Source organism: Rutidosis leptorrhynchoides, chromosome 9, assembly GCF_046630445.1.
Source record: "Rutidosis leptorrhynchoides isolate AG116_Rl617_1_P2 chromosome 9, CSIRO_AGI_Rlap_v1, whole genome shotgun sequence".
In the NCBI taxonomy this organism is placed as follows: Eukaryota; Viridiplantae; Streptophyta; class Magnoliopsida; order Asterales; family Asteraceae; genus Rutidosis; species Rutidosis leptorrhynchoides.
Genome location: NC_092341.1, coordinates 249,754,091 through 249,756,860, shown reverse-complemented (window position 1 = coordinate 249,756,860; position 2,770 = coordinate 249,754,091).

Sequence of the window (2,770 nt, the reverse complement as noted above, 5' to 3'; positions counted from 1 at the left end):
AATTACACATCCTTTATATCTAATCCATATAACAACGACCAAAAAAACCTACAAACACTTTCATTCTTAAATTTTCTTCATCTAATTGATCTCTCTCAAGTTCTATCTTCAAGTTCTAAGTGTTCTTCATAAATTCTATAAGTTCGAGTTTCATAAAATCAAGAATACTTCCAAGTTTGCTAGCTTACTTCCAATCTTGTAAAGTGATCATCCAACCTCAAGAAATCTTTCTTATTTATAGTAAGATATCTTTCTAATACAAGGTAATACTCATATTCAAACTTTGAGTCAATTTCTATAACTATAACAATTTTATTTCGAGTGGAAATCTTACTTGAACTTGTTTTCGTGTCATGATTCTGCTTCAAGAACTTTCAAGCCATCCAAGGATCCTTTGAAGCTAGATCTATTTTCCTCATTTCCAGTAGGTTTATCCACAAAACTTGAGGTAGTAATGATGTTCATAACATCATTCAATTCATATATATAAAACTACCTTATTCGAAGGTTTAAACTTGAAATCACTAGAACATAGTTTAGTTAATTCTAAACTTGTTCGCAAATAAAAGTTAATCCTTCTAAATTGACTTTTAAAATCAACTAAACACAGTTCAATATCTATATGATATGCTAACTTAATGATTTAAAACCCGAAAACACGAAAAACACCATAAAACCGGACATTCGCCGTCGTAGTAACACCGCGGGATGTTTTGGGTTTGATAATTAAAAACTATGATAAACTTTGATTTAAAAGTTGTTCTTCTGGGAAAATGATTTTTCTTATGAACATGAAACTATATCCAAAAATCATGGTTAAACTCAAAGTGGAAGTATGTTTTTCAAAATGGTCATCAAGACGTCATTCTTTCTACTGAAATGACTACCTCTTATAGAAATGACTTGTAACTTATATTTCCGACTATAAACCTATACCTTTTCTGTTTAGATTCATAAAATAGAGTTCAATATGAAACCATAACAATTTGATTCACTCAAAACGGATTTAAAACGAAGAAGTTATGGGTAAAACAAGATTGGATATTTTTTGATTGTTGTAGCTACGGGAAATATTGTAACAATTCTATACAAATCCTATCCTAGCTAACTTATATTGTATTATACATGTATTATAATATATTATGTAATCTTGGGATACCATAGACACGTATTCAAATGTTTTGACATATCATATCGACCCATGTATATATATTATTTGGAACAACCATAGACACTCTATATGCAGTAATATTTGAGTTAGCTATACAGGGTTGAGGTTGATTCCAAAAATATATATACTTTGAATTGTGATCTAGCCTGAGATGTGTATACACTGGGTCGTGGATTGATTCAAGATAATATATATATCAATTTATTTCTGTACATCTAACTATGGACAACTAGTTGTAGGTTACTAACGAGGACAGCTGACTTAATAAACTTAAAACATCAAAATGTATTAAAAATGTTGTAAATATATTTTGAACATACTTTGATATATATATACATATATATATATATATATATATATATATATATATATATATATATATATATATATATATATATACATATATATATATATATATATATATATATATATATATATATATATATGTATATATATATATGTATATATATATATGTATATATATATATGTATATATGTATATATATATATGTATATATATATAGATGTATATATGTATATATATATATGTATATATATATATATACATATATATATATATATATATATATATATATATATATATATATATATATATATATATATGTATATATATATATATATATATGTATATATTTGTTATAGGTTCGTGAATCGACCAGTGGCCAAGTCTTATTCCCGACGAAGTAAAAATCTGTGAAAGTGAGTTATAGTCCCACTTTTAAAATCTAATATTTTGGGATGAGAATACATGCAGTTTCATAAATGTTTTAGGAAATAGACACAAGTAAATGAAACTACATTATATGGGTGAATCATCGAAGCCGAATATGCCCCTTTTGCTTGGTAGCCTAAGAATTAGTAAACCAGTCTACTAATTGACGCGAATCCTAAAGATAGATCTATTGGGCCTAACGAACCCCATCCAAAGTACCGGATGCTTTAATACTTCGAATTCATTTTTATCATGTCCGAAGGATTTCCCGGAATGATAAGGGATATTCTTATATGCATCTTGTTAATGTCGGTTACCAGGTGTTCACCATATGAATGATTTTTATCTCTATGTATGGGATGTATATTGAAATATGAAATCTTGTGGTCTATTATTATGATTTGATAATATATAGGTTAAACCTATAACTCACCAACATTTTTGTTGACGTTTTAAACATGTTTATTCTCAAGTGATTATTAAGAGTTTCCGCTATTGCATACTAAAATAAGGACAAGATTTGGAGTCCATGCTTGTATGATATTATGTAAAAACTGCATTCAAGAAACTTATTTTTGATGTAATATATTCTTATTGTAAACCATTATGTAATAGTCATGTGTAAACGGTATATTTTAGATTATCATTATTTGATAATCTACGTAATGCTTTTTAAACGTTTATAGATAAAATAAAGGTTATGGTTGTTTTAAAAATGAATGCAGTCTTTGAAAAACGTCTCATATAGAGGTCAAAACCTCGCGACGAAATCAATTAATATGGAACGTTTATAATCAATATGAACGGGACAATTCAGTCCGGGCTCGAACTCGCGACCTCTTGCTCACCCGAACTCCTTCTAAACC